We start from the raw sequence: 23,826 nt of genomic DNA, 5'->3' as shown, positions 1-23,826 counted from the left end.
ACAAAGACCTCGACAGCTGATGCCCAGGCCCCGGGGTAAGAGCCAACATCTGCAGAGGCTTTATCTTATAAAGTCTTCTCATCCACTCGATACCAATGATCCGCCCTAATCTAAGAGGTGTTGTTAATCAGGAAAATCTCTCCGTGCTAGCTGCCCCTATGTGTGAACTGCATGTATATAAGAGGGCGAGAGCGGAAGGTGTGTTCGCTTGTCGTTTGGTAAGTGTCAGATTTATAGTTTCGGAGCTCGTGATTACAGCTCCGAAAGAATCGCTTTTATTTGAGTGGTAATTATGTTTGCTCTTTGAAAGCTTCATCGTATTGGATTTGTTAACATGTGCTGGAATGCAGATGCACGCACACGCACGAGCACACACACACACACACCTACACCTACACACACACAAACACATACACAGAGAAAAGCAATTGTGATTCAGAGAGCATCTACAGTGAAGATTGCAGTGTCGCGTCATTAAGACAACTCTCCACCCAAGGGGATCGTTATTGTACAGATGCACAGTAAAATACTCAGCGACACACACACACACACACACACGCACACACACACAATCACATACAGGTAGCGTACCTTAATTGGCCTCACTCTCACAAGAGACTTGTATTTTTAAAATGCATTGTTATTGAAGACCAAAATTGTACTCAAAGCCTTCACTGTTGTGACGTAGTTTTCAGTATATCACAGCAGATTTTTTATCACTGCTATAAAATTAGATTGGTCACAGCACACCGTTCTTCCCAAAGCAAATAAAAATTTCAGTAGTCTTGAAATTATAATGGGACCAAATAAATTTAATCAATCAATACATTGATTAGCAATTACACAATGACGGCATTTTCTTACCAGAGTATAAAATGTTTAATGTGCTAAAAAGATGACGACACGACTGGACCCGCCACGGGAAGAGTATACAATCGAAACTCAGCGACTGGTTTTTATGGATGATTATTATCTTCCATGACGGAAGTTTGAATCATACTTTGAATTATAACTCATTTCCATCACCTCCCTTTGGTCTGAGGAGGATGCAGGGGCAGACACCTGACAACTGCTTTTCACCTGTCAGAGTCTCACTGGGAGGGCATAGCACCCACCCTGCAACCCACTGTGCAGTCAGTCAACCAATATGGGTCATGAGCGTAGTAACAAGGACAGAACTCTTAGCTGCCTTTAGCCCACGCACACAGCCAGTCGGGTTTGTTGAAAAGCACAACAAAAACGTCGGTATCGCCAGTTTTTCCTCATGCCTTTTCAATGCAACCTTGGCCAAGACACATTATTGGTCTCGTGCAAAGTTAATTACAAATTTGTCTCAAACGACAAACAACACCTCCTATCCTTAGACTTGTGGCTATCCTTAGAGTTTACTAGTTGCCATGCAACAGCTCATAGTAAAAAAACATAGCAAGTAAGTAACAACAGTCGTGTAGCTAATCTCATTAAAAGCGACTAATTATGTGTTGAAAAACACGCACATCCATGCTTCATGCTTTCAGGGTCGTCTTGCACGAGTTACCGCCGTCCCCACTGGACTGAACTGGAATACATGCGTTGTGACATGAATGTTGGATTGTTGTCAGTGTTACTGACAACAATCCAACATTCATGTCGTCTGTGAGACATGTCATGTCACGACATGTCACGACATGTCACGACGCTGCTGTTGTTTGAATCATCTGCCCCTTCAAGTGGTGGCCAGTGATGCACAAACTCACACTGCTAACGCTGGCTAGCTAACAGCCACATTGCTACGCTAGCTAAAGTTGATGTCACTAACACTACTTAGTTAATGTTAGGGCAGTGCAGTATGTTGGACACATAATGTACTTTGCACAAACTGGCAACTACCAAGACTGTTGATGCTGATGAAACATGGATACAACATGATACCAATGGTGTGACAAACCTTGTTAGCTGGAACCAAAAGTCACAATTCTCACACAGAGGCAAGACAATCATTTTGGACCCGACAACACTTTTTATTCAGTCTCATTTCATTCATATGTATTTTTATTCTGCATCTCTCTACAAGCTCAGCAGATTTATTTTCAAAATTATTTTGAAGCTGTAAAATAGATCCAATCCTTTAATACATCTAAATTTCATGAGTACATGTTTGACAGGTGGCATATTTGAACTAAATGCATATTTATGGTGTATTATCACATATAAAATATATAAAAATAGTTTATACTGAACTTCAGAATAAGCTCCAATCCAAACTTTGTCCAAGCTCTACAATGGTTCATTTAAACAACTTATATTTTGCTATTTTATATCTTATCAACATTATTTACGTTTGTGAACGGAACACTAATGGATGACCTTATTTCACCTCATATGTTCCTGTATCTGTTGTTTTTCAAAATCTGCTTCCAAGCAGCATTCAGCAGCCATGCCTCAGGATTACCAAATACAAGGAAACAACATCCATTCTCTTCTATCTATCCCAGACTTTCAGTGCCGAGGAGAGAAACAACCGGCCTATTGCTATCCATCTCTTCCGGTACTGGAGGGGCTCTAGGTGATAAATTCAACTCTTACCAAAGCCCATTGGCAAGACACCAAGCACATGTTGTCCCAGGACAAATGCTTTTAAAGTGTATATTGTTCAGATTTTAGTGCTGTGTTCAGTTTTTGATACCTACTTCAATCACTAGAAAGTCACATTATCATCTGTCATTGCGTCCTCCAGACTTCAGGCTGGCTGATTACCCCATCATCCTGCCAGACATTGTACACAGACTGAAACTTATCCAAGATTCAGAGTACAAGACCACACAGATCCCACTGATCCCATTTGTCCCTTTAAGAAGTCTCACCTAGTCATCAACTATGGATGGGGGTGGGTGGAATCAATTCTTAGATGCGATTCGCTCTTGAAAGTTTATGTCTCGATGTAGACAAGTCAGTTAGCGGACATTTAAACGTAATTCTATACATCACGATTGCCTGTTTTTTGTCAGACCAGGCCATCCGTACCTTACCCATGAACCGACTGGTTAATGAAGTGTAACAGTCGTAAAATATGCGATGCGTTTACGTTTTTAATCACACTGCGTCTTGAGTTTTGGTGAGGATGCATTGATAATGATTTTATTATCACAGCATAGCCTCCGAATAGAAATCAAATCGAAATATGAGGTGCCTGGAGCATTGGTTCTCCACCTAGAGTAACGACCCTCCAGGGGATCGCAAGTGAATTTCCAGGGGTTTCCAGATGGTTGTGAAGAAAAAAATAAAAGAACATATTTTAGACTTGGGAACAGTTTTCACATTAGAATGCCTGTGCGACTGATACATTTGCCTTGAAATAGATTTTATTGATGGTGTTTATGAGAATCCTGTGCACAGGATGTCTGATCAGGCACACAAAATAACTTCTTTGTGTTTCATTGTGGGACTTTGAGTATGCTGCGAGTTCATGTCCCAGTGCTGAGGTGTGGTGGAGGAGGGTTGTAGACATCAACCTGATTTATCTGAAGAGTCCAGAGTGAAAAGGTTGAGAACGACTGGCTGAGAGAGTCCAACCCCTATTCACAACACACGTCCTGATACCTGATTGACTGAATAGGTCAATTGTCAGCCCTATAAGCATCACAGCGACATGCGTACTGTACCTTCATCATACGGTCATACTAAAACTGCAAGGTTTCGGAAAACATTGTGGTTTGGGTTACACTCACTGTGTTACTTCTATAACGTCTGTTACAAATGTACCCTTGTCAACGGAGTACCTGATGTTACATTATGCTCATGCTGTATCTTAACCACGTTAGAGTTTCAAGAGCTCATACTGAACAGGAACAGCTGAATGAAAATCCTGTGGTTGTTTCACTCAACCCTCCATCCCAGACCTCCTCCCTTCACAGACGTTTCACTCCCCCTTACTTCCTTTGCAGCCGAGATTATTACTGCAGCCACTAGAGGTCGCCTCCCCACAACAAAACTTCCATATGGATCATAATAAGCTGCTTTAATTTTCAGCCAATATGGTTTTTCATTCCTCAGATGAGGACAAGCTGTCGCAACATAACACTACATTACATTTTAGCTTTGTACAGATTCAATTTTATCTTCATAACGAACCAAAAAATCTGAGAGTGTTACTGCCCCTCCTATCTTATCCTTGGAAAGAGATGGGATGCATTTATTTCCCAAAATGCTGCAAACTGTTCTGTTAAATGAAGAAGAGATCCAGACTTGTACAGGTAACAGCTTAATGAAGAAAAAAAAGACACTCACTAAAATGAAATGATACATTTTTGTAAAAGGCGAGGCTGGATAACTGGGGCGTGCCGTGAGTTAAAATACTAACAGCTCAATTAAAAAAAAAAAAAAAAAAGCGTATTTTCTATGCATGCATCAAATTGACTCACACAAAGTGAATTCATGAATAGGACTTTAAGCAGTAGCCTCAGGTTTAGTATGCCCAGCCAGCCTTAAGCTTTTACACACAAGCGTGTCTAGCTGTGGATGCTCTAAATCCACCCAACATCTGCCTGATGTCTTGGTGAACAGACCATCGTCTCCCTTGTTCATCCTGCATCAACCTCTCAGGAGACCCTTGGCCACCTGTGACACCCCCTTCTTCACTCACACACAGACACACTCTTCCTGCCCCACCCTTCCACCACATGAATAATGCATCATCAGACAGTCGGCAGTGAGCTAATGAGTCAATTGCTTAGAGAGCCTGTAGAGACGCCCGTTCCCTGTGATGGTTATACCGAGCCGTCCCCTTGCTCAGGTTGTACTCACCACCAGATGTCCAAGGTGCGGGGTGATGAATTATGGGTCATCCCCCTCGCCCCCCTTCTGCAGTGTCACCACATTAGGAGGCAAGAGCATGTGGTTTCCTATGTGGTATGTGTCGGTGTGTGTGTGTGTGTGTGTGTGTGTGTGTGTGTGTGTCTGTGTCTGTGTCTGTCCTTGCTCGAGGATGGACAACTGTTTATATGCACTTTCTATGAAAAGGCTGGGATCACTTAACTTTGATGCTTTCCGTCTACTGACGGCTGCTGCGGGTATTTACCTCTGCAACCAGATTATGTTCTCTAAGCATACGTACTGCGAGGCATGTGAGGAAACAGTTGTTATGATATAATAAGGACTACAACACAATCTGCCCGTGAGCACGCACGGGGGGGGGTATATACTGTATGTATGAAAAATGCTTATGAGAGCAGATTTAAATGATTGTTTACGCATGCATGTGCGAACAAACGCTGGCCTGTGAATATGTGATCATCTTAACGTCGAGCCTTGGTGCAATGCAGTTTTCTCTTTCGCGGCGCACAGTCGCTGTATTCCAGATCATCATGCACATATTTGACCTTTTAATTTGTTGGCATGTGTTGCTAACTGCAACACAGTGACTCTCTCTCTCTCTCCAACCGTAATTTGAAAAGCAATATCAACCATCTAAAACCTCACGATGAGCATGCCGGAAAAAAATTGCAAAACAAAGTGCGGCGTAGTGTGCAGCGAGAGGATTTAAAGTGTGACCGAAGCTCTTCCAAGGCGACTCTATTGAAGTCACAAGCTCTTGTGACAATTACAGCCAATTCCCCTCCCCAAGTCCACTCAGCCACTTTAACAGTCTCTCGGAGCAGAGAGAAGTTCTCCCAACGTCGGAGTGAAACACTGCGTAAAGAGCAAGATTTTATTAATAATCCTTTCAAAGTGAAGCGTCTGCCTCTGCAGTTTTAGCATGATCCCACTGACAGTCAGGGCAGACTCCGAGGCCAAGTTGTAATTGGGGTGCTTGAGCCAGCATATAATGCCACAAGAAACTGTTAAACATGTTTAAACTTGGTCAAGTATTGCTAGCATTCTGTTGAGAGATCTCATAACTGTACAGTACACGGTTCACCGGCCAGCTACAGCGGGTTTCCATCAAAATCCAGCGTGTTGTTTTGTCCACGATTACTGTAGCCATGCAACAACCAGGAAGCAGAAAACGGAGCTGGAATATAAAAAGAAAAGAGCCTGAAGTCCAGCATGTGCAGGACTTTTGATTCATCGTTATATAAATGTTTTTCCTGATTTGTTATACTTGTGTTTACATTGTTCAGAAAGCACAGGCAATAAATCCAATTACATTGTAAAAGCATCAGTGAATTGCATTGACGCGGCTTTCAGACCAACCGCGAACAGTATGTCTAATGGGTATACCACACTCTAACAATTAGTGGAGAATCTCGCCTGTAAATATTCTCTGCGCCAAACTGTCTGGCTCCCGCTGACAGATCTTTATTAGCTTTAGGTGCCAGGAAGATGTGCATGTTTATTACCAACTGCTCTATCTATCTCACTGCAAACATCTACATTCTCTGATTCATAATTCAGAGCAGCCACTCACATTAAGATGAGCCCCTGACAAATGGTAAATATTTCATGACGGATAGCTCGACCAAAATAATCATCGCAACCAAAATAATCGAGCCCCGGCTTTCCAGATGTGAAAAAAAAAACAAAAAACGAGATAGTGCTCGACCCGATCTCCTTCTTAACCCAGCCAAAGTGGCTCAAATTAATTTAGAAAATTGTAAGGGTTTTTTCTACATCCCACATAATGAGTCGCTATTTGAAGCGATAGTTCTTAGTCAGTAGAGATTTCCTATCGGCCATGATTTCATTATGCATGCAACGTAGTCAAAACTCACACAATCAACATGGCCTTTATCTGTCTATTTACTTTGATTTCTGTAAATGGAGTTCTTGATGCTCCACCACCCTTCACTCTGAGCCAAATCAATGGTCGTTAACATCATGTGATTCATAGCCCGACAGTAGAACTTTATCACGGAGGTACTTAATTAATCTGAGCTTTCCGTTTGCAATAAAGGGACAAACCAGAGCAGAAGATCCGTCGGCTCTCTCACAGTCAGTCGCTTATTTGTAATCTCCAAATGCGGGTTTTCAAGTGATTCTTCAAAACATGAATCAGGTTTGTAATCAGATAAATATGGGACGATATTACTGCAAAATGCATGGTGGCAGAAAATGATGTTGTATATAATGAAAGTAGCTCTCAATATTTCATTTTATGCTTTTTCATCTGTTGTTATGTTTTATAGGTTCTCGTGCATTTAAAAGATCTTGAAAGTTTAAAAGATCAAAAAGGTGCAGACCGACAGGAACTCTTCTATCCAGCAGGAAACGCTGCTCCTGAAACGACTCGTCAGTAGCCCGCCTTTAATTCTGTGACTTTATGAAGTCACACGACGTCACCACGTCACACATTTGCATCATTTATGCCTGATGGCTAGTTTGGCACGTAAGAATTGATTTAGCATAGCTGCTCTCTGTTGTTGTTGCACGTGGTGCTGGCTCAGGCGTGTGTGAGTTGACAAATCAGAGCAGGCCTGATATTTAGAAGGTGGGGCCTTAAAGAGACAGGAGCTGAAACGGAGTGTTTCAGAAAGAGGGGGGAATATAGAGCTGCAGGCCTGGACAGAATGAGAAAACAGATGTGTTTGAACACTAAGGCATGTATATATGTCTCCGTTAATAATTATATGACCATTGTATATCTACCTGACTTGGATAAGACGTATTTGTTTTTGACTGTCAGTTTAAATTCAGCTGAACTGAGCACTTTCATGGGTATATCTGTGTCTGTATTGCATGTTTGTCTTTGGGAACTGAGGAAGAGTTTAACCAAAGTTTGCGAAGCCAGTGAAATTAAAAGTTCATGAGAGTTTGTTATCTCTTGGTATATGCTCAATATATGTGGAAAAAAACAGCATTGTTCATCAAACTCTCTTCCTTCAAACCAATATTTTTAAGTATAATTTTTTCGGGGCAACCGGTTTTAACATCCACATCGTATAAAACTGCACTTGGCTGGATCAGGGTTGCTTGCAAAACTCACTTTCTTTGCCCACTTTTGAGCGATTCCAAACAAATCTTTGAAAAGATTTGCTCAAATCTTTAAAAAACAATTACACTCAAGCTCAAGATCCTCCAGCTGCGGTTTTACTGGGCCTTTAAAGAGGCTCCCAAACTGATGCCAATTCAGTGCAGATTCAGTTGGCCTAAAATTATGCTTCAGGTTCAAAGAAACAGAGCTGGGAAGTTTTGTATTCTTCTCACTATACAAGCAGGTATGAAGAGTTCACAAAGCACAACTATAAGTCAATTATAAGAATGAGACTTTGGTACAAATGTTAAGGTCTTCATGTCAGACATGAGAACTAATTTGATTTTATATTGACAAAGAGTCAGTAAATGCAGTAAATTTGTCAAGTGAATGTATAATGCCGGCTAAATAAATCAAAAGATAAACCAGGTAATATTCTATGTTTCTGTTATTGTCAACAGATCCCACGTATAGAGCGAAACCATCAACGATCACTATAAATATCACTAGAAAGATAAGGATTTGATCTCCCACACTGATGAACGATAATGTTCTGTAAACAGTGGCGCCAAACACGCGCCGCACGCTCCAGCTGTGTCGGCAGCTTAAGAAAATGGATATTAATGAGCTGTTATTGCTGTAGGTCTGCAGAGAAATAAAAAGAAAACCAGAAGAATTTGGTTTGATGAAGAGTTGGAAAAATACTCCAACACTCTGTTAGAGTTGTTGTTGTTGTTGTTTGAAGGCAAATTTTATTCATACTTTTATGAGTGAAAATCAATTACGCTGGCGATCGTCAGAGAGGATGTCAGTAAAGACAAAAGGAACTTCAGAGACCCCGTCAGAACCGAGGTCATCTCTCAGGTAAATTTATATTTTCTTAAATGAAATTTGCAGCCTAACAAAGGTTAGGTAAGTGTTTTTTTAATCAAGACCAAGACTGAATTTTTAGAGAAGACATCGAAGAAAGGGGTTTCTTACAAGCTATCTAGTGTCTTTAAAACAGATACGCTTCAGTTACAGACCGATATCATGAGCACTCCTATAACATTATTTCGTAGAGAAATGGCCCCTAAAATTAAGCTAATTAGTGGTCCTGTAACTGCAGAAGGATTTTGATTGGCTGTCAGTGTTTCTGTTGTTCATTATAGCGCTCTGAAAGTGACGCCAATGATGTAGTTTGTCATTGTTGTTGTCAATATAGTTGTGGTGTGGACTCGGCCTTCTACTTCAGTTAGAACAATTTTCATATATTGATAAAGTAGCGGCAGGTCCAAGGTTCTGGGGTCAAGACTCAGCTGGGGAAGGGTCCTTCTGTGCAGAGTTTGCACGTTCTCTCTGGGTACTCCAGCTTCCTCCCACAGTCTAAAGACATCCAAGTAAGGTTAATTTGTCACTCCTGCGAGTATATAAGGTTTGAGTATTTAGTTGGAATGGTTGTAAAAAAGGAAAATATATGATATCACCAGACTTGTCCTTAAATTGTGAAGTCATGCAGGGATCATCCTGTACTGTATCTGACTTTCCCTCTGCTCTTTTGGACCTTGTCACTTGTTGGAATATTACCTTTGCTCCAGTGCTGACATGTGTCGTACTGGTATTCAACAGTCATCCAACCACGCTGAAACATTTCCGGTTTAAGTGCCACCGGAGGATGAATCACTGCCTTACTTTGCGATGTGTCATTCACCTTTTCCGTGTTGGTCGCTCTCCATTATGCTATCGTCGTCTTTCATTCACAGCTGATATTTTCAGCCACACTTGTTACATACTTCAGGAGCTTTTATGGAAGCACCAAGTACCAGTAGCAGTCATTTCCTGTTTGTCTGATATTGTAGTTCGAGTGGAGAATTTTTTTTTTTAAAGCAGTGCAGCAGATGTTTTTTGTTTTACTTTTCAATTATTTTAAACTGGGACTGATTTGCATATTTAATTAACATGATTTTTTTTTTTTTTTGCACACAAACATCATCCAATTTACCCATTAATATCTACATTAGCCAACAGGACAAAGAGTCTACGGCAAATGCTAACTGCTCTGTGAGGCTGTAACAGGTATACTAATTTCCCAAGTCAGTGATTACAATTTCAAAATCAGTGATTATATTACAGTCACTTTATCAAGTACCGCTGTTATTGCATTGAAAAACTAACGATGGAGGACGAGTATTTCACTTGAAGACCGCACTTAGTGAGACTTCTGTTTACACCCCTCAGCTGACGTCCGGACAGCTAACAACAATAGCATCAGGTTGAGAGGCTGGAGTGTTTACTCCTCCTGCAACGTGAGCCTGATTATTATTGTTCCAATAAAGTGGATTCAGTTCTAAAAAGGAGCTGAATAAACCGGTTGTACATCAGTTTGGGGTGGCAAAGTAATAACTTATGAACAAATGACTTTTGTGCCAAGTAATAAGTTAAGTACTGTTTGTGCTTCTTAATGGAGAAATAAGTCAAAAGTAACCTATTACACTTCCTGACTAACTTGCCGAAAACTGGAAGGCAGTGTAATTAGTTTTGCAGATATTTGATGGTCATTGCATTTCCCATTTTCTTCTGCTGCTTCTTTATGCACAACCCGACCCACCTCATTGCTATTTTTTTAGTTTATTTCATCTGTTCTTTACTATCGGACTTATTTTGTGTCTGCGTGCAACTACTTCACTCCTTAAATTGGCCCCAGGGGACAAATAAAGTCTTTTTTAAATTGAACTGAATTGATTTGGTGGGATCCAAATTTTGACCTAATAGCAGAGCCAGATGAAAAGTCAAGGGATGACCTCAGTGATAAAAGCTCTTTCTGAGGGGTCATTAATGCCAGTGCAGAAATTCATGACGATGCAGCCAGCAGTTGTTGAGACATTTCACTCAGGAGCACATATGTAAACCTCAAGGTGGCGCTACAGGAGAGGTCAGAGGATCACCAAAGTTTGAGTCATATTTCTCTGGGGCTATCAGTGTCTGCATACCGTGACGGCTCCACAGCAGTCCAGACAATGTGTTCATAAACAAGCCGCTGAGAAACTGACTGTCATGTTCTTCGCACAATATGCCAGTGATAGTCATTCAGTGTGAATCTTCAGAGAGGATTACCAAGTGCTTTGTGTTAAATGTGCACTCTAACACAAAGACAGCAAGCTAAAAGAGGTGGTCGCAGTTTCACAATCACGATGCCACTGGCACCATAAGCGACATACTAAAAGGCAATTTAAATGAGGGACTCATAAATGTTAAAATGTAAAAACTATCCTTCAAGTCAGTAAATGTTTAATTCAAGTTCCTGAAGTGCTTTTTTCTTTAAGGATTCAGAGTCATCAGATGATTCTGGGTCAATACTCGCCTCTAGCCGTGGAATTTTTGTCATATTTAATGAAAAAAAAAAAAAAAAAAAAATGCTTAAAAAGGGGCCTTGGCGTTCCAAAAAAAAGGCGCCACAAATGTTTCTTTAATACGGCCACATGCTGCGAGATCCAGAGCTGAATCATTCATGATCAAATATATGTACACAAACACACACACCACTTCGATGTGTCAATTCATCTCTTCATCTCATCAATCACCATCTATTCATCACATCCGCCATGATGAGCGGCCGGCGGTGATAAGCGGTGATTGTTGCAGTGTTTTGTACGGGGCTTCAAAGCGGCCGCTTCACTGCAGCGTTGCCAGCGCTTTGATGTGACTCGCCACTTTCCCCGAACAAAACCAACAGCGTCGTCCTGCCTGAGACCGGCGAGGCGACCGAAAAATAATAAGACGACAGAATTCAAGCCAGCCAGCAGAGAGACACCACGTCTCTGGAGGTGATAACATCTACATCGTAATTACATATCAAAACATGTTTATTGAAACCCTGTGATAACTGCTCGGTGACATTATCTATTAGTGTGTCACGGCCGCAAGCAGATACATGAAAACGTGGAATGTACCCATTCGTATATCTGCCAAAAAAAAAAAGGTTAATATGATAATAATTATAATAATATGATACTTATACTGAAAGACACACTTGCTAGATTGAAACAGTTTATCTTGGATGTTCTTTATTTTATATTCAAAGCAGCCTGATGTCTTATCTTCTTCTTTTAACAAGAAATATACGTGTAATTTTTCTGTCAAACATCCAAACAGAACAATCTCTGAATCAGTGGTGGCATGTGACCCGCTATCAATGACGAAAGGGTTTTGCCTTTAAGATAAACAGAACGCACGCTACACGATGTTTTCTCATTAAACACATCTATGCTCAGAGCAGCCCTTTAATTTATTCAACTCACAGGTTAACTCTCCTTTTGGTTCTCAGTCCGTGTCTGTTTGATCGAAGTTGCCATTATGCTCGAACTGTTAGTGATGATGGAGACGGAGGGGTGAGTGGTTTCAGGCAACTTGGCAAGTAAGTTGAATAATGTTTTGTTTTAAGTTTCCCCCGAGATCTGAATATTTCCTTAGTGCTCTCCCTGAAAAAGAACAATGAAATGTGGTCATAATTACAGAGAAATAAGGTCAATGTTCAAAGATATTACACACCATAAGAACTGTCTTTGAGTTTTTAAGCGAGTTGCATACTGTACAGAGTGGATAAGCAGTTGCTGGTTCCAAGAGGAATTTTGTTGAAACCGCTGCTTAAATATTAATAACTCGAAAAAGTTGCAATCCTTCCGATGTGAAAGCTTTGCTATACTTGGTATGCAGGAAACAATGTTTTCTTGACCTTAAGTGGCAACAGCAGTATTTGAAACTGGAGTCTTTTTTTATATTTGTTATATTTCTTTTCTTTTTTTCGACAATGGACCAAAATAATTGTTAAACAGACAAACAAACCACTTGTGTTTACAGAAACTGAAAACTTTATCAACAGAAATTCAAGAAATGATCAAACCAAAACTGACAGTGTTTAATTAGGACTCTATCTCTGCAATGTGCAAGAAAAAAGTTAATTGGTAATGCAATATAGACATTTGAAGGAAAACAAGAGGACGAGCGTTTTCATCCTGTATCAGTTATGTTTGAGTAATTTAGTTTCTCGTTTATTCAAAAGCAATTATTCCAGGCCATGGAAATGAGTTGTTTCCCAAAAAAAAAAAATGTATTGTTTTATTGGCAGAAAATTATTAACATACAATTACAAAACAAACAGTACGCCGTGCTAATAACTCATTTATTTGCAAATATCGCCAGCAGTCCCCACTTGTATCTTACACTGGTAAAATGTCTGGTGAAGGAGGACAATATGAATCATCATCATTAGAATTTGGATCTGCTCCAGAGAGGTTCAGTGATGCTGCAGTTCCTTCCTCACCTGCTGAAGTTGTTTTCCCTCTGCTTGAAACTTTTCTGCAGTTACGTGATTAACATTTCACACTTTTAACTCTGCCTCGCGACATCTTGTTTCATGCAAAATAATTCCAAGTGACACAGAGCAGTTTATAAACCCTCAGCCACACCTGTTAATCAAATTAGTTTTCATCCTACCTGATATCAGAGGCAGTGATTATCAGCAGGGATTAACAGAAATCACGACGTAAGGTCTGAAAATAAATTAATGTTTGCACATCGGATGCGGCCATGTTAATGGCGAGCACCGTTGACTGTGTGAACTGCAAGTTTTACAGCAGGTGGAGGAAGAACTGTACATCTGGAGGTTGGTAAAGAGTAAAAGGTTGTGTCATCTTAGGCACTTTTTACACTCTTCTTTCTGTTTTACTGACAGAGCTGCCTCCACCCGTCAGCATAGCCCAGGACGTGGAGACATGACACAGAATGACCCTAAATAAAGCACCGTTTCAGACCTGTACTGTTCGCCTCGGCAGTCTATGCCTCATCAGACGAGTCAATTTGCAGAGCCTCTATGTGGACAGGGCACGATCCATGAGCCACACAAACAGACTCTCAGACAGGCAGGACCCAGTCTTGTCCTCCATTGATGGAGCCAGGCAACACTGGGTTAAGCTGTTTTGATATCTCATCCTCCTCACATTGTTGGTGAGGAAGGTCATATGCTGCCAGCTCACTGGCCTGATTGGCATGGAAGGCAGACGGTCTTCTGGGGAGGAATGAGGAGTTCCTGCACATGCACACTTGGCTCATGAACAAGGTGTGGAGCTTAACCACATTCTTTGCTGAGGCTTTAGCAAGAAGAAAGGCCGTTTTGGCAGACGGCCCCTTTGACTAAGGCTTCCCCTCGGGTTCAAAAGGGAGCAGACAAAGCGCTTCTAGCACTCAAAACTTGGCTTCAATACAAATCCCACAGAGGAGCTCATAAGGCTTCTACCACCAAGTCCCCTTTAGAAAACAGATAAGAAGTCTGTGAAACCTTACAGTTTGGTTTCACACTCAACCATGTGGGCCACGATGGTGGCCACATGTACCTTCGAGGGAGAGGCTGATCTATTGCCATCCAGCAGAGAGTGCAGAAACTGCAATACGATTATCAAACTCTCAGGAGCAGGTCCAGCTATTTGGAGGCCAAAGGCACAGCTAGAGAAAGACTGGGCGTAGATGAAAGGCGGCCGACTTCATGTGAGAGCAGGTTCTGACTCATGGGGATGTGCAACTGATCTGAGGCAACAAGCACATGTAATAAAGGACATCGGGCCAGCAACAGTCTGTCACTCTGTCAGGCACTAATGCAATCAGAGAGCACTACGGTCTCCTATAGCTCATCGGTAGCATAACCCCATTCAGCTGGTTAGCTAGAAATACTAGCACACCTCCACAGTGTGTCATTCTTAATCAGATTGTAAAACAATAACTGAATAGCTGAGCGGTTGTTAATTGTTGCTGAGGCGCAAAGGAAAGTGAGTGATCACGTTCTTATAAAGCCTTAAGAAATCATGAAATCTCATTCAGGGTTCTGATGCAAAGGGCCCAGTGTGGGCTGGATCAATTATGTCGCTCATGAGATTTCCAACCATTATATGTTTCTGATTGTAACTGTAACTGTTAATGAGGCTGATACTTGGATGCCAGCTTGTTTTAGAAGTGAAAATTGGGTTCAAACTGATTCTGGATTAAATAAATATAAAAGTGTTCACAGGTCTTGGCTAGAACCACTACACCTGTGAAAGTGGTTCTCCCCAGTAGTGTAAAGTAGTGTAGAGTGCTGCATTGTGGGTAATGTAGTCCACTGGTCTAAAACACTGTTGGACTCATTAAGGATCATTTAAAAACAAACAGCCTAACCAATAAAGCAGAACCAGAGACATTTCCTACATATACATATTTTTTTACTCTGCCACTTCCCTTTTTTTTTTTTTTTAAATCTAGAGCTTACATTACCCACAATGCAACCCAGCCACTGAGAAACATCACCAGAAGGTATTTAATCAGATTACATGCAGCTTCCCGTTGCACCACAAATGGTTTTATATGACTTTTTTCACATATGAAGTGGTACTCACGAAACCCATAAACACACTTCAATGTGTACATTTGGTGGAGTTCCCATTTAAAGTCATGTCTCCAGCAGTAGAGAGCAGCCTCTATGCTGCTTCAGACAAAACACACTGAGCAGACTCATTTTCTACACCTCAGAGTTGGTTCTTTAAAGGGATATTCTGGTGTAAGTTTAATCTATGGTCTAACACACCGTGAAACTGTGTTAGACTCCCTCTCTAGAGATCAAGTTAGCAGACAGCTAACTTACGGAGTTTTATCAACCTCAGAAACGACCGCACAACAACAATACACTGCAGTAAATGGATACAAATATAAACCGCCACCAAAAAGCCACAAATAATGCTCAGAACAGCACCAAACTTCATGAACAGTACAAATAGGGTCTCAGCACATAGTCTGGGGCATCTAACCTCCGCTAGCTTAGCTGCATTTCTACTGAAAAGCTGACTAAATTTACCACTCTTCTGCAGCAGCTTCGTGTTGACGGGAAGTCCCGACGAGTCGATTACAGAGTGCAGTAGAGTTCCGCAGCTCAAGGATGAAAATGTATGATTATGACTCCCAGACTATGTGCTGAGACCCTATTTGTACTGTTGCTGAAGTTTGGTGCTGTTCTGAGCATTATTTGTGGCTTTTTGGTGGCAGTTTATATTTGGATCCATTTACTGCAATGTATTGTTTTCGTGCCGTCGTTTCCAAGGTTGATAAAACTCCGTAAATTAGTGCTCTGCTAACTTGATCTCTCGAGAGGGAGTCTAACACAGTTTCACGGTGATTTAGACTATGGATTAAATTTACACCAGAATATCCCTTTAAGTTCTGCAGTATGTGTTGGTCAGTCCAGTTTGTGATTAATGGGGTCCGCTGCTCGATTGAGTGTCTGATTGACAGTGTAGATTATTAGTAATTATTTAGGCTTTAAATAAAAACATGCAGCAACTGTTTGCCTTTTTTAAGACAAATTATATCTAATGTGCTATAGGTTGTTCGTGTTTTCTAGTTCCTCACAGTCGAGGTCCACTTTCTCTGTTCTGCCTTCATCACGTTATTAACCAGCATTTAAAAAAATGTCTCAAATAAAGATTTTCCAGAATTTTTTAGTGCTTAAGACCAGCTGGCAGCCAGGCTTGCAATACACTGGCGGACACCCTGTCATATTTTGCTCCCAGTGTTTTCAAGATTGCCTGGACTAATAAATGAGACAGTTCAGGCGGCTCACATATTCATAAGATGCACGAAGGCATCCACAACCTAGGAATCAGTTTTGTCCTTGAGACCCGTAACTGCAGCTGCAAACAAAGGCCACGGCACACAGTCTGCATACAAAAAAAAAAAAAATTCAGCTCACTCCACCGGACTTGATGTCATCAGATCATGTTCAAAGTGACGGTGGCAGCACAGACGAAAGGGAGCTTGCATACCCTCGAGGGGTTTTATTGCATGTCGTCATCTTTGGTCACACACGATCTTATAAACTCTTGACCTGAGTGAGGACAGAGGCGTGATGGATGGTCCCTAGAGGTGAGGAAGAAATAGTCCCGATGTAAAAAATGACTGGGTAACAGCGTGCATACATATGAATCACTTGGATTTCAAGATTGACGCTGTGTCTGTGACCACCAACTAGTAATAAATCTACTAATAATTAGTCAAGAACGACTTTCTACAAACCGAGCTTATCATCCATTAAAGATCTCCGTGCGAACGTTTACACTTGCAGAGACTAAAAATGCGATGTAGAACAGACGTGTTGGCAGAAGTTGCTCTCTTCTGATCATCTGATTATTTATTCAAGCCAAAGGTTAAAAAACGTCTGGTTTCTATGTTGTGAATTGATGTTATTATGTTTTCTGATATGTTCAGCACAGAGTCCGGACAATATGCAGTTGTGGGGCTGATGCAGCAACAATATTAGGTAGTACATAATACCGATATTGATATGTCTGCAGATATACGCACAGTTTTTGTAGTGATCCATCAAATGTGTTTATCAAACACTTCAATAAGCAAAACATACGTGATGGAGACAGGATATTTTACGATAAACTTTATTGTCTAAAATGACATCTGTGAAATGAAACAGTAATGTTCGTCAATTAAAATATAAAAATCACCTGACCATCGTTGTTCGGCCTTGTGTTCTTTGAAAACAAAACATTTTCACTGTATACACTGATGCTGATATATCTGAAAAAGGTCAGTTCTGTGTAAGAATAAGAATAGTCTCTGTTTTGACTACAACTAATAGGGAACTAAATACATAAAATTAAATGTTTATTCAACTAAAATTATGGAGTAACACATGTTTTCTCAGATATTGTTTATTGCAAAATATTGACTTTATAGAACTACTTAAATATATATTTGTATTCTGCGCAGTGTGGATCTATATTTATTTTAAAGTTCACCCCTTGTTGATATTTTGTGCATTCAGTTAAATGTCAGGTGAGCAGAGGTTACCTCATCTTTCAGCGGGTTGACATAATGTGTCTGCGCCTTCCTAAACTGTAACGGCACACAATTAAAAATGTTTTTAAGATGTGACAAATCGATGGTTAAAGGGTAACTTCACCAATTTTACACATTTTTTTACAATGTAAACAGGTCTTTTTGATAACTTCTACATATGTGATAATGTGTCATAAAGCCTTTTGTGGATCCAGAGGAAGCTGTATGTGTTCTGATAAATGTCCTCCAGTTATGTCGCTCAGTGGCTAAGTTGCATTATGGGTAATGTAGGCGCCAGGTTCTGAAAAGAGAGAAGAATGCGTGGAATAAAAAAGGTGATGTCTGCTTTTTTTTTTTTTCTTCATGTTTTTGAACTGCCGATAATGAGTCCAACAGTGTGATAGGAGTGCAACGCCAGACCAGCGGACTGCTGCTCAAAAACCTGCTGCCAAAATTACCCATAATGCAAATTCAATGGAGACAGATGACATGTTGCTTCCTCTGGAGCCACAAAGGGATTTATCCTTTTTTTTATATACATATGCAATTGTACTTCTGGTTAACATGACTGTTTCTGAGGTGGAGGGACTTTCATCATCACAGATATGATAACTGACACGTCGTAGACACTGCCACGCTTTAAAAAAAGAAAAAAACCTTAAGTGTTGGTTGCAAACAGGAAACAACAAGTGCTCTCCTGTGTTAAGAGTCTTGTGTCTGTTGATACATCCAGCGACCCCGACCTTCCTCCGCAGTCTTCATAGCTCTATAATAACTGCTCCCATCATTATTATTACAGCCAAGAGAAGGCTTTGACACTTGAATGTAAACATATATCATTTTGGGGGCAACGACCGCCGCTGCTGCTGTTGTTCTTCTTCTTCTTGAGAGGGCAGTCTTACAATGACGGTAAATGGTGAAGATGCACTTCAGCCGTACAATGTTTATGTCAGAATGTTGTGGAAATGTTTTGCACTGTCATTAGCTTATATTTCTCACGTGCACAGTCACAAACTGTATTGTCTTTCTTAATGTCTTACTGAACATAGCAGCTCTGCTTCTACAGACAATGCGTGATCTCTCAGTAAAGTATGATTACGTGAACATGGAAAAGCTATTACACCAAGTAATAAAATACTCATAATTAGCAGGTTGCCACCTCAGCTGAAGCAGCTAGACCCCAAGATACTGTGCCGAGGGTCACAGCAGCGTATGAAATATACATCATATTATACACACAGTATACACAGGAAGAGGCAGTAAATGTGCATTCAGACATCTACAGCATATGCATATTGTAGTCAGAGATGGGAGCACGGAAATGTCATTGAATAATATACCATTAAATAGTAATGCTGAGTATTGTAATGGAAATGCTTGCAGGCTTTAAGTGCCATGGTATAAAGATTTGAGCAAACACTGAAGTAGTGTAGGAATGTGTAACAACCCACAGAAATAATAAATCAAGCAGAATGCTGAAGAAAGGACACCTTCTCCTCGCACTCTCTTTTCTCTTTTAAAAGGGTGATTCTTCGTCTTTTTAACCTAAGCCTTATTTTCATAGTTTTCACCGCCGTGATTGTTTTCATTTCACCGTACAGCAGCACGCAAAGCCGCGGGGAGTCCGGATCTCCAACACACACCCACAGGGTCAGTGCACACGCTCTGGACTAGATAAACCCCCCAAAAAGGGCTATTAAAACAAACCCTTTACAGCAGATTCAAGGCTGATCTGACTGCAGTGTGAGTGCAACGGGAGCATCTCCAACACATCAGCGAAGACACTTCCTATAACTTTGTTAAACTAAGGTTGCTGTGTGTTTTTACTGTCAAACACTGTGGATGCAAACCCTTAATTCCTTAAATGTTCTTGTTTACGTCCTGCCACTTCAGCACAGCTACGTAGATCTTTCCTCATGTGTTGTTTTTATCCAGTCTCTGTTACCTAAGAGACTGATTCAATGAAGTGAAATAACCAACTTCTTCTGAGTGTCAGTAGAGTGTAAAGCAGGGTTGTAGGTGTTGTTGTTAACTTAGCTGCATCTTTTTTTGTTTGAGCTGTCAGACGACTGCTACAGCGGGCTGATGGAAGACCTATTGTCGCATAATCTAATTTACGGCAGAGGAACGTGATGTTCACATCGTTTGTTTTTTTACAACATCTAATCTGCAAATGAGAGTTTGTGCTCATTTTGTGAACCATTTCCATTACAGTAAAGTCTGACTGCTTTTCCTTTCCAAACAGCAGAGGAAAACACTCAAGAGACGTCTTTCCGGCTATTAGACTGTCGCTGTTACAGTGAGAGATTGAAGAGTAATCACAATTTAGGAAGTGAAAGTGAGGATGCCTCTGTCATAATCTTTCATCGTCTGTGATACTGGATGGCTTCACTTTGGACAAATGAGAACGTTTAAGCACTCTTTGGTTGCTAATACTTTAGTCTGAACCTCGTTGAAATGTGTAACTGTCCCACAGTGAGTCAACACGAGACATTTCTAAAAAAAAGGATTGAATACATCACGAGAATGTGTTCATAGTGTGAAACAGAATAATAAAATGGCATATTTCTTTATGCATTTATTGGATACCAAAGTGCACTTTTATTTCTTAAATCACAGTTGACTGTTTTTGACTGAAACATTCTTCAAAATTGTACTTTTGTCTATAAAAATACAAATGTACCTTATACTTTTAGATATGCCTGTTAACAATTTACAATTCTGTTATTACCCAAGTGGACAGCCCACAAATATTTATCTTCCTTTTAATGAAACATTTAAAAGGTCAAAAAGTGTGTAGTCATCTTGTGGCATGAAAAATAATATTTAAAAGATTCTTCTGTATCATGTTCTAGACAAAGCGAGGTTTAAGAATGTTCTGCTGTTAATCACTTTATTCAGAACAATATTGATCACTAATAGAAAGTGTTGTTCAGACTGAATATACTGCTCTTGCATCTCATTCTAATTCTACTCCATGTTTGAGAACTGATACTTAAAATGTATTTCGGATTCTGTATGTTTGTTCGCACACCTCTGCATGTATAGCCCGTGCTAACTTGCCCAATATGGGCCTATAGAATACATAAAACTTTGTACAAAGGGCAGCGCGGGTTCACATCAGGCAGGCTTTGCACTTTCACAAACTGAATCTCGTCTCAAAATGATCCTACTACAGAACCAGCTGTGATGGTAACAGAGGGTAAAGAGACTCGTTTCTGTTGGCTGCTCTGGCGCTCTCAGCTCCGGCGCTGAGAAGTTGGCTAAACTACTTTCGAACCAATGGCTGGCTCAACCTTCTCCCACTGCCGTCCACTGTGATTGACTCTTCGGCTGACAGCCCTGTCAGCAGCCAGGCAGGGGAGATGCTCTGCGGTGCGTTAACTGAACTATGACGAGAAGGTCCACTTTTGATTTCTTTGACTGTGTGGACGAGTGATGTTTTCACATCACAGATGGTGATGAAAGACTCTAAAACACGAGTCTTGCGGGGAGAACATGAGACTCACGGTGGTTGTTACAGGAGTTTAGAGCAGGGCGGCTGATCTGATCTGTGCCAAACTTAACTGTAACTAGAAAATGTTTCTCCTAATCATGTGTGGTGTATTGAAGAAAAAACACCAGTAACAAGACAGGCACTCAGTAGAGCGTATACCTCTGCTAAGGCCCAATAATCCCCCATAATTCAATCACACTAACCACTACAGGTGCAGCTGCTGCTCAAACTCCTTGAAAAGCTTGTCTTGGGCAAAACTGCCCATGCACATGCACAACGGACCATTGTATGCCTCGCTCTGAAAAAGTTTCAATCATTTCAACCTCTAAAAAAAGCGCTTAAGAAATAAAAAAGTGAAGCAAGGCGCAAGACAGAACAAACGCAGCTGTCTGGTTGCTGTCTTTAGCTGTTGCGTTGAATAGTGACAGAACATTTTTTGCAGAATATCATGATGTCACAGTGCATTTAACCATCTAAGATCAAATGTCACAACTGTTGTGATCCCAGTTTTTTTTATGTTCTCTTGTTTCCTGTTTTATTTTGAAAATCCGTTCCTTTCCCTCACCTGTCCTCTTCCCGCCTCACTCCACCTGTACCTGATGTCTGTATATTGTATTCGTTCTCCCTCATGTCTTTGTCAGTCCGCTCTGTCTTCCCCCGTGATGCCAGCCTGTGTTTTCTCCCAGGGTCCCCTCCTGGTTGTCCCCGCTGGTATGTTTCTGATTTTTGTTCCTTGAGTCTTCATTGATTTTGGACTTTGCTTTTGTTGCTGCTTTGTCTTTGGTCCTTGTGACTCACTCTTATTTTTTTTCTAGAGCTCTTGGTTTTTGTATCCTTCAGCTTTGTTTAAATAAAGCTTTCCTTTTGTTGCCCTATCCTGCCTCCTGTGTGCTGTCTGCATTTGGGTTTGAACCTTGTTTGCCAATTTATAACAATAACAGCATTTTATTCATCTTATCATTTTTCGGCCTTCTGGCTTTTATTGACAGATGAGCTGAAGACATGACAGGAAACAGGTTGAGAGAGAGGGGGAGTAACACGCAGCAAAGGGCCCCAGGCCGGGACTCAAACCCGGGGCCGCTACAGCGAGGACAGAGCCTCTGTACATGGGACTCTCGCTCTACCCACTCAGCTAAACTGATCCAATTCGACATTTGTGTAGAATTCTTGAGTTATGGCGTAAAATGTGTTCAAGGTCGCGGTGACCTTGACCTCTCACATTGGCCACCAAATACTAGTCGGTTCATCTTCGAGTTGTAGGCGATATCTGTAATGAATTTGAAGAAATCCCCTTAATGTGTTCCTGAGATCTCATTTTCCCAACACTGGGGCGCCACCGGTATCTGTGTCAACTTGTACTCGCTCAAAGACACCAGGGTCAAATAACTAAACAACTCAATGAGCTTCATATCTTAAATCAACATCTGCACATCATTCCCTGAGAAAATGATCGAAACGGACACAGAAACATAACTTCATCAGCGGAAGGTCATGATGTCAAGTATTTATAAAAACTAAAAATATCCACGGATCCGAAAAAGCGAGCACCTGCCGACACCAAAGTGCCAACTCTGACTCCACTCTGAACATCCTGATTTAGCTGCAGCCTTACCTAATGAATAATAATCAACCTCTGATCAGTTGTTTAACAATCATTCATAGCAGGGCCCGTGCACCCTTGCACATGCAGTATGTGTATAAACAGAGCTGTCATAGCTCACACTCAATCTTAAGTGGCGTCTAATGAATTGGTCCCAGCGCCTGTCTCAAGATGGTTACGTGAATATATCTATGTGTGTGCACGGGTGATACACACAGTCATATAATCAACCATGTATTCCACACGTTACATTTCCCTGCTTGTCTTTGGGAATAAGAAGGCATAACTTTTTCTTTAGACAAAATTAGTTGACATGGATAGAAAAGCAAAGTAAGTCCACAAAGCTTGGCTAATTTTTTAAATATATGTATAACTAACAAGAGAAAACATGCTGGGTGAATTTTTCCTCTGCTGCTGTCCTGAGTCATGTACCATGAAGCTGCATACGTTTAAAAAACTACTGCAGCTACTCGGGTAGAAGGGTCGTCACAAGATATTAGTTCTCGTGCCTGACTCCTCTGCTTCTCTTAACATTTCTCTCCAAGGACTAAATCCTTTTGGCTTGGTCTAATTTATTACAGTACTAACTCTGTCCCGGTACATCACAGAGATGAGGGTTTTATTTTTTATTTTCCCTGCATTTTTAAAAAAAAAAGAGCCGTGATGCGGCGTGGCAGAGCCCTTTATGAAACCGGCAGAGGTGACATGTTCTTCCTGGAGCGGAGAGAGAGATTTCTCAAGTTGGCTGTGAGCATTCGCCACATTATAACTCTATAATGTATGCTAAGCTGTGTCTTTATGAAGGCGGTATTAATGGGTGGGGTCGGTGTAACTGCCTTAAACAAGGGATTAGCCTGTCGCTGATGAGTCGGGCTCTATGATGGGATTATTTACATTGCTCTGGTGGCAGGGCGCAGGTGTCATTAGAAATACAAATCCCCTAATAAATTTCTGAAACGGGGAGGGGGGGGTTCTGAAGTAAAGGGGAGTGGATTG

Source organism: Sparus aurata, chromosome 18 (genome assembly GCF_900880675.1).
Source record: "Sparus aurata chromosome 18, fSpaAur1.1, whole genome shotgun sequence".
Taxonomy (NCBI): Eukaryota; Metazoa; Chordata; class Actinopteri; order Spariformes; family Sparidae; genus Sparus; species Sparus aurata.
This window is presented reverse-complemented; position numbering follows the sequence as displayed.